The following is a 13232-nucleotide window of genomic DNA, read 5'->3' as shown; positions in this document are numbered from 1 at the left end:
TTATCTAAAAATACAGGGTATCAGTGGCTCAGTGTATATGTTTTAGTAAAACGTAAGTGCATTTGAAAGAACCAACGGGAAGAAAATACACTTTCATTTAGAATTATATAGATTTAGCTATTTGGTTAGTGCTTTTACTTAGAACTTTGTTGGTTATTTATTTTAGTTGTATTTCAATGAGTTCTCAAAATAAAATTGATCTCTAAAAAACACAAAACACTACACTGTACTATCTAATTATAAAATATTATATAACATATTGATATATGCAGAAGTCCATTCTGGAAAAGGGGAGGTGGTATTCCTTAGTAATGTATAAATTTAGGTTTGAAGTTAATTCTTTCAAAAGGCTAATCCGTTATTTTCTGCCCGATACAACCAAGAAGTATGGTTAAGAAAAGTCAAAAAACATGTACTAGGTATACAATTTTTAGAATAAAATATTTATTATCTGAGGGATAAAAAATAATTTTTATAAAATATAATTTTCTCTAAGGCAATAAGTTTTTTTTAGTTTAGTGTTTTTTCTCCTTAGGTCTTTTCAGAATTCTCTTATTGTGTATGTCCATTAAACAATTACTACAACGGAAATAATGCTGAATAAATACACCAAAATAAAAACAGCATCAGTGAAGAATTATAATTACCTGTCAAGTAATATAAAAAATACAGTTATATCTCATTGCATTGTGCTTCACTGTATTGTGCTTTGCAGATTCTGTGCTATTGACAAATTGAAGATTTGTGGCAATGCTGAGTTAAGCAAGTCAATCAGTGACTTTTTCCAACAGCATTTGTTCATTTTAAATCTGTGTCTTACATTTTAGTAACTCTCACAATATTTCAAACTTTCATTATTATATCTGTTGCAGTGATCTATGCCCAGTGATTCTGATGTGACTAATAATTGTTTTGGCACCATGAATGACACCTGTATAAGATGATGGCTTAACTGATAACTGTGTGTTTTGACTGTTCCACCAAGTGGCCATTCCTTCTCTGTCTCCTTTTCCTCAGGCCTGCCTTTTACCTGAGATAGAACAATACTGAAATTAGGCCAACTAAAAACCCTACAATGATTTGTTGTGATGCACACCAGATACTATATGGAAGTGTTGAATCACTGTATTATAGACCCAAAACTGATATTACACTGGATGTTAACTAACTGGAACTTAAATAAAAACTTAACAAACACACAAAAAACCCTGCAATGACCTCTAAGTGTTCAAGTGAAAGGAAGAGTTGCATGTCTCACTTTAAATCAAAAGCTAGAAATGATTAAGTTTAGTGACAAAGCCTTGTCTTCTTGGGCCAAACAATTATCCAAGATGTGAATACAAAGAAACAGTTCTTGAAGGGAATGAAAGTGCCACTCTCTCAAACACACGAGGATAAGAAAGCAAAATAGCCTTACTGTTGATATAGAGAAAGTCTTAGTGTCTGGACAAAAAAAATCAAACCAGCCACAACATTACTTTAAGCCAAAGCCTAACCCAGAGCAAGGCCCTAACTCTTCAATTCTACGAGGGCTGAGGGAGGTGAGGAACCTGCAGAAGACAAGGTGAAGCTAACAGAGGTTGGATCATGAGGTAGAAATACAAAAGCCATTTCCAAACACAAAAGCCTGCAAGGTGAAAGGCCACGTGATGACGTAGAATCTGCAGCACGTTATCCAGAACTAACTAAGATAAGTCATGAAGAAGGCTACACTCAACAAAAAATTTTCAGTGGAGATGGAGTAGGCTTCTACTGGAAGAAGATACTAGGAGTTTTATATCTAAAGGAGAAGTCAAAGCCTGCCTTCCAAAGCTTCAAAGGACTCTCTTGTCAGGGACAAATGCGTCTGAAGACTTCAAGTTGTGACCAGTGCTCATGTACCCTTCCAAAATTCCTAGGGCCCTAAAGAATTATGTTCAATCCACTCTGCAAATGCTCTACAAATTGAACAACAAAGCCTGGAGGGTAGCGTATCTGTTTACAACATGGTTTAGTGACTATTTTAAGTCCCCCATTGAGAACTATCGCTCACGAAAAGATTATTTTCAAAGTATTACTAGTCACTGCCAATACACTTGGTCATCCAAATGCTCTGATGAAGAGGTACAACCAGATTAATGTTGTTTTCATGCCTGATCCATTCTGCAGTCCATGGATCAATGAGTAATTCTGACTTTCAGGTAGAAATACATTTCATAAGGCTAGGTGCCGTAGACAGTGATTCTTCTGATGGATCTGGGCAAAATAAAATGAAAACCCGGAAAGGATTCACTATTCTAAATGCCATTAAGAACATTCACGATTCATGAGATGAGGTCCAAATATCAACATAAACAGGAGCTTGGAAGAAGTGGCTTCCAACCCTCATGGATGACTTTGAGAGGTACCCAACTACAGTGGAGGAAGAAACTGCAGGTGTGGTGGAAAGAGCAAGAGAACGAGGATTAGATCAGGGACTGAATCGGGGCAATCTCAAGATCAAACCTGAACGAATGAGGGGTTGCTTCTTATGCTTATGGATGAACAAAGAAAGTGGTTTCCTGAGATGGAATCTATTCCTGGTAAAGATGCTGTGAAGATTGTTGAAATGACAACAAAAGAGTTAGACTATTACATAAACTTAGTTGATAAAGCAGCAGCAGGGTTTGTGAGGATCGACTCCAATTGTGAGAGAAGTTTTACTGCGGATAAAGTGCTATCAAACAGCATGGCATGCTACAGAGAAATCATTTGTGAAAGGAAGAGTCAACTGATGCAACAAACTTCAGTGTTGTCTTATTTTAAGAAACTGCCACAGCTACCCTAACCTTCAGCAACCACCACCAGGAGCAGTCAGCAGTCATCAACCTCTACGACTCTTCACCACCAAAAAGATCACAACTCACTGTAAGCTCAGACGATGTTTAGCATATTTTAGCAATAAAGTATTTTTTCCTTGGGGTATGTACCTTGTTCTCTTAGACATAATGTTGGTGCACACTTAATAGACTACAGTATAATAGTTTAAACATAACTTTTATATGCACTGGGAAACCAAAAAAAATATTTGATTCACTTTATAAAAATATTTGCTTTATGTGGTGGTCTAGAACAGAACCTGCAATATATCTGAGGGGTGCCTATATATGTTATAGAAAATATGTACCACCAGAGTATAAGTATTAGTGTTCATTGAACCAATCCTACTCTAAGTAAAATGTGGAACCATATATTGATAAATGCTAACACCCAATTTTTTTGTTTTCTCCCATTTTTTTTATTTTAGAGCTCTAACTAGAAATTATATTGATGCGGTGTTATTTTGCTTTATTTTTTTAATGAAGAGTACTATCATTCATAGAGTAAAAATTCTTGTATATGTTAAATCATAATTTTAAATGAATTAGAGGTGGTAATACTAGATAATCAAGAGCAAATTATTTCATGGTATAAAGAATTACTTGTTTGCTTACCGTCATTTTTATTGAGGTTAATATTTCATGTTTCCTTGAGACTAGTGAAAATCTTGTCCTTACTGAGATTCCTATTTAGAGGGGAGATACACAACATTTTAACTGCTGTGTACTATAAGTGTTATAAGAGATGACAGCAGACCAGGGGGATTTACTTTGCCTAAAGATTGCGGTGGAGATTTTATAGTTCTAACAACAGTTATGACTACAAAATAGAAAATGTATTATAAGAAGAAGATGAAAGGAACTCTAGGGACCACCACCACTGAAGGAAAGACTAAGGAAGGGACTAAGGAAAGGAAGCACATAGATGTAGGAAGACAGCAGGAGAGAGCACAAGCCTGGCTATGCCTGACTGGCCAGCAGGAGACCTCCTCGTATATCTTGTCTGGGAAAAGGCACAAATGCTATCACTACTTAGATCATGCATTGCTTTTCATCTCATATTAAAGCAATGTTCTTTCTTAGAATATTCTATTTCTACAAATTCTAGTTAGACATGAAGGTGAGAAGGTGAGATTAATGTGCCTTCCAAAAGAAGTGAGAACTTAGCTAAGTCTCTGAAATAAAACAAACACAAATCACAGAGGAAATGGTCTTTCAAGAATAACATTTTTTTTTTTTTTGGTAAAGCAATAGAAATTCTGTACCTATATCAAAAGCCACTAACTCTTTTGTAAAGCAAATGGAATAACAAAAGGGTGAAAGAAAAGGTTGTTAAGAACACATAAAAATCTGTTATTTAATTAAAGCTATTTTTATCATCTCAAGAAATTCAATGTTGTTTTCTTAAAGATGAGATTAACACTGTTACTTTATAAATCTTCTTTATCACAAAATACTTTTTAGAGTATCCAAGCTGCAAAAAGACAAGTATAGAGTTTGCTTTAAAAAACTTCATTTTTGGGGTGGTGCCTGGGTGGCTAAGTTTGTTTTCGTTCAGATCGTGATCTCAGAGTCCATGAGATTGAGCCTTGCATTGGGCTCTGAGCTGACAGCACAGAGCCTGCCTGGGATTCTCTCTCTCCCTTTCTCTCTGCCCCTCCTCCACTCTCTCACGCGGGCAATCTCTGTCTCTTTCCCAAATTAAACGAATAAATGTTTTAAAAAAAGACACTTCATTTTTTCTTAAACCTCACAGACCTAAGTGTTTTTTTTTAAGATCACAAAACCTTTCAGTAGCCATTACATTAAAGTAGTAGTACTAGCAAAGAAGAATAACAATGTACTCTGAGAGATTAAGCAAACTATCCTAGATTTGAAACTTTTCCAGCCTTTGTCTAAAATGGTAAATGTTGATCCATTTTCAAGTATTAAAAATATCCTGAAATATCTTGGTTCCCTAGGCATTCTGAGAATTCTACAAACAAAATAGAAAATCGTTTCCCTAAATGATATTGCCATTCTAAAGTAATCTATCAAACAAACGTAAACTTGCAGAGATGCTTATTTTCTCAGATCAGCAAAATGGATTTCCTAAGAGAGAAAAAGAGATGATTACGATTTCCTAAGAGGAAACATCACCTCACTGAGGTGTCACTCTGGCTAAGTCCTCTCTACTTTCCTGTGCAATATGAATTCAACATCCTACTTTGCAGTATGTTCTTTGTGATTATTTTGGTTTTCAAGGTTCTGTACAGTATTCCTGGCTTCTTAAAGGAATTAAGACCTTCTTCATCTTAGTTTTTCACACTATATATCAGGTCTACAAAGCATTTATTAGGATCAAATAACTTATAAAACCCAGTGTTCCCTTAGTTAATACCAAAGAAGTCTTCAGCCTTCTTGGATCAAGACGGCTATCAGCATTCACATTAAGGAAAATGCACTTACTCGTGTTGGCCTGAAATCCAGGAAAGGACTTATTTAAATTTGGACTTTGTGCTTTATTTACAAAGAAACATACTTTCAAAATCCTGATAATACGAATAAAATGTCTGGCATGATTTTATGAGGTTAAATGAAAGATGCATTGGCAAAGAGAATTACACTTTGTGAATTTTTCAATATTTTTCTCCAATATTTCTGTCCAATATTTTTCTCTGGTTTACAGAAAGGGTTATTTTGTTCAGTAAATTTAATAACACATAATAAAAATCTAAACAAGAATGAATTAATCTGGACTGACCTAACCATGGTTCATCACTAATAATCTAGCCCTGGGGAATTCTGGTGAAGTCTACTCAGCTAGAAATGTGAGAGAAATTAACTAGAGTAGCAGACACCATTTGCTATTATTCCCTTGCCTCACAGAAGGGGATAACAATAAGAGAAATACAATAATATAATAGGTATATAAGTAATATAATATTAAATAGTGATAGATGCTAAGAGGATAATAGGCATGGTGATATATTGGAGGAGTCTCCTTTAAAAATGGTAGGAAGAGGGGCGCCTGGGTGGCGAAGTCGGTTAAGCGTCCGACTTCAGCCAGGTCACGATCTCGCGGTCCGTGAGTTCGAGCCCCGCGTCAGGCTCTGGGCTGATGGCTCAGAGCCTGGAGCCTGTTTCCGATTCTGTGTCTCCCTCTCTCTCTGCCCCTCCTCCGTTCATGCTCTGTCTCTCTCTGTCCCAAAAATAAATAAACGTTGAAAAAAAAAATAAAAAAATAAATGGTAGGAAGATGTTAGCAGTGAAAAGAGAATGCCTCACAAAGAAAGTGACTCCTGACATGAAACTAAAATGATGAAAATCTAGGAAGAGAGTTAAAAGAGGTCTCTTAAGTATTCAAAGGCCTAATTACAGTAGGCTAAGGAGAAGATCGAAAATGAGGAAGTGGAGAAAGTGAGTTCAGACCATTTTTGAGGGGGAATGAAAAGCAAAGAAAAGGGATTTCAGATGAGAGTCTGGAGTCCAGTGTTGGAGTATTAATCAGGGGCCAGGGCCAGTCTACACACAGGTTATGAGCTAGAGAACGGAAAAGAAAGGAGGACACTTAACATAGGGACAATAGTTGAGGGGAAAAAGCTGAGATCCAGAGATGAGCTGTGCATTCTCAGTGAGGTGGCGATTGAAAAACTAGTGACAATGACAGAAGATGAGCCAAGCTAGGCTCCAGAAAGTGACAGACACAGGTTAGAGTTAGCCTAATCCCATGAGAATCACTCTTGGTCCTATTACTCTAGTATTCTGACTCACATCAGCATATGGGAAACTGACATGGATACCTAGCTTGGGGACTTGTGGCAAAAAGACCCGCTTCCTTCCTTCACAGAAAACTTCTGCAGAAGCTCCATGACCACAAACTTGCTCCATATGGATTTCACTGTGTGGGACCTAGAATGTATGTTTGTATGTACCACCATCTTCTTGCCAACCACAATAGTCTTCGCCCTCTTTCAGTGAGGTTTTATTATTTATTTTCTAAAACTGGGAGTGGAAACAGGAGGGCATCTGTTAGACATGGCATCTTACTGGATAGACAGGAAAGGCTAAAGAAAATGTGACTTCTGCTAATATTCATGAGAACAGAGAAAGAAAAGAAGACGTTAAGGGAGAGTACAATGCATAAGGTAATTATTTTAAATTGGTGTTGGTTAAATTAAGGGTAGAAATAAAATCTATTAATGGAACACCCTGTTTTATGTCTTGTAAGGGAGAAATACTGTCTGAAAGATGACCAGGTGACCCCACTACATGCCTGTATACTCAGGACGCTAAAAGGGAGGGAATTTGAACAACTCAAAAATGGCCTCAAGAAGTGAGAAGCATGGAGGTAAGTTGTGCAACAAAGCTTTTTAAGATCTGAGTTTTACCAAAAGTAGAAAAAGGACTCTCAAATTGCACAAATGCTTGAGGACATTAGAAAGTTAGTTCAAGTCCAAGTATTGAGAACTTCTTTTCTCCAGTCCAGATTCTGCCACTAAATTGTCAGTCTGATGATACAGCTCGAAAGAGAACCCAGTTTTACATTGGAAGTGATATATCTGATATAGTTTTTTAAATATCATATTGGACAGTTTTATACTACTACTCACATAAACACTGGATATAATGCAGAGATGTAAGCACATAGACTGGAAGGAAATAGCAAATTATTTATCTCACGCACTAATTTGATTCCTTAAAATCAAAATGTAAAATGAGCATCCAATTTCTGCTCAGCCCTCGCCCATGTATTCCCTGTTATAGGAAATATGAATATAAAACAAATGCCTCCTGGAAAGTAAGCTGGATAATTTGGGAAATTTCTTTTAATTTCTGATTATGGAGCTGGTACTTGGTACAGTTAAGTAGCAATAATCAACAGTCATATAACCATAAAAATTGAATCTTGGTTCCAAAACCTCTTAACCTGCTCAATGGGAATAGCTTATATTCTAGGAGGAGTGGTAAATCATGTTGGTGTCACTGTTCATTAAGTGCTGATCATGTTAGATTTAACATTACAGCTGTCTGTTATTTGTTCAGACAAGGGATGGGGGACCAGCAACTAAATGAAGTGTCAGATTTATGTGCCAAGTTGCAATCCCAGCCTGGCCATTCTATTCTGTGCATCCAAGGGCAAGTCACTTAGCCTTTCTCTGCCCCAGTTTCCTCAGCTCTCAAATGAGTATTACACTGACTTGCATAAGAGCAATATGGGAGTAGGAAAGTAGGATGTTAGAGTGCCATTTTCATTTTAAATGGTAAAAATACTCATTTTAAAACTTTATTTTCTACCTCCTTGGCTAGTGATCACCTACATAAGGGCTATATGAGTATTTATATTGGAATTAATTTTCAAAGATATGATCGAAATCTCATTTAAAAATAAAAATGGTTGAAGTGTTCAAATTATATGTTTTGAATTTTACAAAGCAGAAAGGCATTTTATTTTCTGTTCCCAGAAAATGAGTCTCTAAACAGCTACTAATGTTGAGAGAGATTGAAAACAATACAGTAAAGTCCACTTACCATGGCAATTTAAATGTCTCCCTGTCTATGACACTTAATTCTCAAAGGCATTTTCCAACAAGGTGGTAGTTAAATTTTGCCATTTAAGAAAAATGTCCATTTTAAATGGCTTTTTTTTTTCCAGTTGGTTTATGGAAAATGCTGTAGTCAGTTTTTACAGCCTGGAAAAGAAGCAGCCAGCAACTGAATTTCAAGAATGATGAAAGATATCGGAGTCCAATGGGCTGCCTCTTGAGATAGGAAATAGAATAGCATTCTAGCCAAGCCTGACAAACAAAAGAAACCTGAATAGGCATTAAAAAAGAAACACATTCCCAGATGAATAAAAGTTCTATAAAAATGTGGACATGTAAAGAGAGAATTTTCAGTGACCCAATAGCCATTCCTAGCTTAGTTGACGTAGTTTATGCGTCCCCAAATTATATGCTTTTGTATAAGAAAAGTTCTTCGTATCTAATTGGCTGAAAAGTCAATTCACAGCTTTTGGCAATTCGCAGATTTTGAGGCATAGACTTAGATTTAGGTTGCTAACACCAAAGTAACTCATTTCTCTGATCCCCTCATGTGCTAATAATAATAAACAATAATAATAAAAACTTAGCCATTAAAACAATTGTGAAGGAGGTTGACAAGTCTTTTGCTCACTGACATATACATCAACACTAAGAGCTAGAACAACAGACAGTCATGAGCACCAATGACATTAAGATTTACAAGCATGACGGGGCCACTGGCAAGCACCACCACACATACAGCAGGAGAAAGAGGAAAATCTTGAAGGAAAACTTCACCAGAAACACAGCTGGGGGCTTTAGGTGGGAAAGCGGAGAGCCCACACTAATTAAATCAATAAGGAAACCATGGTTTAAAGAATACTAAGAGAAACAGAGAAAGATTAAGGGTTACTGACTTGTATTTTAACAACACGTAGAAAAACAAAACGAGCATTAAGAAGATAAAATATGGCCTCCGTGGCCTTGTTGATTGATTGGAAAGCACCAGGGTTTATGAACCATCTCGCAAACAAATTTCAAAATACTCCATTGAAAGTCTTTTTTCCCCACTTGGACAACTTTAGTTACATTTTACCAGATTCAAGTATATAAATTTTAGTCAAACTTCTTTTGATATAAAATTTTCCAACTCTTAAGAAAAGTGTTCTGCTTGGGGTTTTCTCACTTTTGGAGATAAGGAAAAGAAGACATTCATAACAAGTATGTTTTGTTTTAGAATGCTCTGCTTTAAATGTATCCAATACAGATGACCTTTTAAAGATCGATATAATCTAACCAACACAAGTTTTTTATTCCTGGCATAACTTAATCTTGACTGCCTAAATAAAGACAAAGCAGTTGGGCCAATAATTGGGCTTCAACTCTGTGAATTGCTGAATTTTTAAAAGGAAAATAAATGGTAAGACACACTTTTGATGTACCAAGCTGGGGGCAGAGAGGAAATGCAGACCAGCTCAACATCCAAAGACAAGGAGGGACATAAACAGAAGCTTGGAACATCATCATGAAGTGGTGCCAATATGAGAAGGTATCTCCGTCAGTGCTGGATGGGTGACCCATGGAGGCCTGCCCCTGATCTTACAACTCTCTCCCTGGTGAATCTCAGGAGAACATAGGCCAGAAGAGCTGAATGCTTCATCCATCATTACTCAGACTAGCCTTGGACGGGCACACGTATAGGTCATGGATACAAGATGACTTTCCACCACAGGTGGAAAATGAAGAGAGAAGTGAACTAGTGGCACTATCTCCTTGGGTTTATGTACTACAAACCAGCCTTTTTCTAGTACTAGTGTTAAGAAACTAAGGTTATTGACTAGCTATTGTTACCTGAGGAGCCTGGTGGAGGATATACGTTGCACTCTCTTTTCTGTTGTTTTATGGTTGTTTCTTGTCTCAGCTTATGAGGAAGTAGCAGAACATGCCACCCCAAAATGGTATACTTTGACATACTGATTATTTTTAGCTGTAGGCACTTGAAAATAGCCAGTACAGGAGGATTTCTCCAAACACCTCTCATCTGCCTAAAGAGAGATCCTCCAGAAGAAACTCCCTTGTCATTGATGCCATCCCCAGGTATTTCATCAACCTGGGAAGATTGACTCTTGTTATAGGAGAGGAGAGAAGTCAACATCATACCCAGACACCTTGGTCACAAGCTATCACATCTCCCATCTATTCTTCTAAGGACCCATTCATCTTTCCTAAAAATAATTTCCTCTCCCCTAAGAGACCTACATTCCACTCCCCTTTCCCTACTAAGATGGTACTTTAGTCTGAATTCTAAGCTGTCTCTTTGGGTTACTCATTATTCTATGGATATCACCCACAGATGCATGAGGTATACAAGTTAATAAACATCTGGGTTTTTTGTTTTTTTCATTTTTTTTTTTTTGCTATTAATCTTTTATTACAGGATCCTTAACCAAGAACACATAGGGTAGAGGAAAACTTATTTTTCTTCCTTTACACTCACAGTAAGATTATAAACTCCTTTGCTTACATTTTTTATAGTCACCTTAGCATCAAACACCATAAGGTTTGCTATAAATCATACAAAAAGATTAATAGGCACTCTACTTAAAACTTACTCCATGCTAGGCATTGTGCTGGTGGTTTGTTGATAAAGCTAAAACCAAATTAACTTTTATTTTAACTCAGAAAAGAGGGCACTTTGGGAATCATAATAGTACCATTTAGTACATTACTGTTACATCCATGAACTTCATTAAATAATTCAATAAATATTTGTTGACTCTATGGATGCATGAATATATACAGAAATCATATAATTCAGACAGTTACCTATTTACCTAAGTTACCTAGTTACCTATTTAGGGAGCACAGTGAGAGTGGAATTATATTTAATTCAAAATAATATCATACAATGCCATATATATATGTATATATATACACATACATATACATATATATTGTGTATATATACATATATATGTATATATATAATATATGTATATATACATATAATACATATAATACATATAATACATATGTATTATATGTATATATATGTATGTATATGTATTATATGTATATATACATATATGTATATGTATGTATGTATATGTATTATATGTATATATACATATAATACATATAATACATATACATACATATAATATATGTATATATATGTATATATATATAAATATATTTTTATATATTATATATATTATATATATATATTCTTTTTTTCCATTTGGAATTGGAAAAGTTGCAGCCATTTCATGCCCTTGATTGGACTAGATGATATCATGTGGCTGGTAATGGTGGCTTTTTGAAATAACATTCTTCAAAGACATATCTCTAATTTTAACTCCATCATTGTGCCCCTGATTCTACTGATCATGGCACAATATTTTAAGTCATTATAGCTAAAAAAAAATAAAAATAAAAATACATTAAAAAGATAAAATCTATTGATGCTTAGATCCCGTGATTCTTTTGGGGGGGGGCATGTAGTTCCACTTTTATATCTCACATTTTTCACATATAGCTGTATCAGTTCTCATTGCCAGCATTTCTCACGTCATGACAAGATTACTTTGAAGTTTTCCAACTTCTGCTTTAATTCTTGCCTCTAATGCTTAGTTTTGAGGAACATATCCCCAAAGCATAACAGTCAATTTATTTATATATCTAACAAAAATTAATTTAACACTTTCTACACACAAGGTATCTTTCCAGAATCTAACCATGTAGCAGGGAAGATAAACACAAATTCCTGCCTTCAGGGATTTATGTTCTCGAGCTGCGCACAAAGAACAAGCAAAAATAAATAAAACATACAGTAAGTGAGAGAGTAGCAAGCAGCTAAATACTGCAAGAAAGAAGGATAATGAAAATGTATGCTGCCATTTAGAAAAGGTAACCTGTTAAAGCCTCATTGGAAACACAACTTTTTTAAAAGTTTATTTATTTATTTTGAGAAAGAGACAGAGCCTGTGAGCAGGGCAGGGGCAGAGCGAGAGGGAGAGAGAATCCAAAACAAGCTCCACACCATCAGTTCAGAGCCCAAGCGGGGATCTAACCTTATGAACCATGAGATCATGACCTGAGCCAAAATCAAGAGTCAAAAGCTCAACCAACTGAGCCCCAGAAAACCAAATACTGAGTCATGTCCACAAGAACATGAAGAGGGGAGCTATGTCTCCATCAAGGTAAGAACATTTCAGAGAGGAAAGAACTTGACTGTCATGTTCTGGGTCTAGCAGTGGGGGCAGGAGTAGAGAGATTGAATGTCAAGTGAAGACAGAGAAATAGGAGAGGCAGAGTTCCACAGAGCATTGGAGAGTTTGTTTTCTATTCAAATCTCATTTTTTTTTCTGAGCCAGGCATTCTGTAACTATGTCATATGAAATAGCATGGTTTACCCCTCTATCTTCATTATTTCCCTCTCCCTGGTCCATGTGTCTGCACAGAACCTTTGTCCACTTAGTAGTAAATTATTTTTTTTAACGTTTATTTATTTTTGAGACAGAGAGAGACAGAGCATGAACGGGGGAGGGTCAGAGAGAAGGAGACACAGAATCTGAAACAGGCTCCAGGCTCTGAGATATCAGCACACAGCCTGACGCGGGGCTCGAACTCATGCACCGCGAGATCATGACCTGAGCCGAAGTTGGCCGCTTAACCGACTGAGCCACCCAGGTGCCCCCACTTAGTAGTAAATTAAATATTTATCTGTTGTTGTTGTTGTTTTGGGGGGGGACCTCCTATAGAAGAGAAGCCATAGGAGGACAGGGACTTTGAGATGTTTGTTGCTTTAATTCCTTCAAGGAGAAACATAGGTGTGCAAAGCATTTACTGAACAAATAAATATTCTGTGGCTGCCATTTGTCCAATGATA

General features: G+C 36.3%; 1 protein-coding gene across 5 annotated transcripts in view; it reads right to left on the bottom strand.

Annotated features, from left to right (window-relative positions):
• SGCZ (sarcoglycan zeta) overlaps positions 1-13232 on the bottom strand; it is a 1098717-nt gene that overhangs the window by 482900 nt on the left and 602585 nt on the right. Inside the window, exon 1 of one of the 5 annotated variants that reach the window (XM_045455220.1) lies at positions 2065-2520. The exons of the other annotated variants lie outside the window; for them this stretch is intronic. The gene's annotated coding sequence lies outside the window, so the exon portion shown is untranslated. Of the gene's footprint in view, positions 1-2064; positions 2521-13232 lie in introns of those variants that run through there. 5 annotated transcript variants of the gene reach the window in all.

Source organism: Leopardus geoffroyi, chromosome B1, assembly GCF_018350155.1.
Source record: "Leopardus geoffroyi isolate Oge1 chromosome B1, O.geoffroyi_Oge1_pat1.0, whole genome shotgun sequence".
In the NCBI taxonomy this organism is placed as follows: Eukaryota; Metazoa; Chordata; class Mammalia; order Carnivora; family Felidae; genus Leopardus; species Leopardus geoffroyi.
The sequence above is the reverse complement of the archived record's forward strand: the minus strand, read 5'-3'. Positions and strand labels throughout refer to the sequence as shown.